Below are 1,183 nucleotides of genomic sequence, written 5' to 3' on the forward strand. Positions count from 1 at the left end.
GGAAGGTGTCTGTCATTATTACGCTTTTTTTTTGGATTTTTTTTTGTCTGGGTTTTGTTGTTGTTGCTGATGCTTTATGTTTTAATGGGATGTAGAAATGTGTGGGACAGACATAAAAGGGAAGACCAACGAGGAAGAAGAGGATCGATATGTTATAGTAGTTTTTGATTTAAATTATAAGAAAAAATTCAACCTTCTTTGCCACGGAAATAAATTGTTTCATAGGACAAGTCTGAAAAACAAATAGCAACAATTCAATGTCTTTATCTGATGTTCTCTCTGCAAAATAGTCGTCGTTGTTTTTTTAACTTTTCTGAAAAAAACAGTGGATGTATATTATGTAATAATATTTTTGTCCCTTTTACAATGGAAATGATCAGTCTACCGTGTATTAACAACGTCTGTGGTGGAGAATCTCTATCGATTTGATAAGGTTCCATATGAAAAAGAAAGGTTCCATGTGAAAAAGAAAAGAGAAAATAGTCTGTACCATGGGCTGGGCATTACATTGAATTGCCATAGACGACGAAACCAAAAAAAAAAAAGGTTGGGGGGGGGGGGGGGGTGGAAACGAGCTGTGTTATTTCTGGACCTGTCAGGGGGGGGGGGGGGGGGGGGTGGAAACGAGCTGTGTTATTTCTGGACACTGTCAGGGCAGGACGAGTCGAGCATGTTTGAGCTGATGAGTCATCGTGAGAACATCATATGTGAGACAACGTGGTGAAAACAGGCGCTCGTCAAAATAATTAAATCGAAGAAACCAGCAATTTTTACAGTTTTGTTTTAACGTTGGGCAATTCTTAAAGACTTTTCTTCTTTTTTTTTCTTTTTTGGGGGGGCTTAACACTTTTTATATCCATTTAAAAACACATTTCTGTAGGGGGGGGGGAGTAACGGAAAAACGTTGATTAAAGGCATACAGCATATACATTTACAGTTTCAAAAAGACTCTCAAGCTTTGGAAGTCACCAAACTCTGGTGGTCATTTTCTCCCTAATTTTACTTTTGAAACCAGGCGACTACATCACCTTCCATCACAACTATCTCAAGTTCTATTCAGGATAAATGGACAGTTGTTTGGGTTTTTTTCATTAAAATATTGACAAACAAAGAAGCTTCAAGATGATAGCAATAACTCCTCATGCCCATAAACTGACGAGTGCCTGAATCCTCCTCGTCGTGA

The sequence above is a fragment of the Aplysia californica genome, unplaced genomic scaffold, assembly GCF_000002075.1.
Source record: "Aplysia californica isolate F4 #8 unplaced genomic scaffold, AplCal3.0 scaffold00884, whole genome shotgun sequence".
Lineage (NCBI taxonomy): Eukaryota > Metazoa > Mollusca > Gastropoda > Aplysiida > Aplysiidae > Aplysia > Aplysia californica.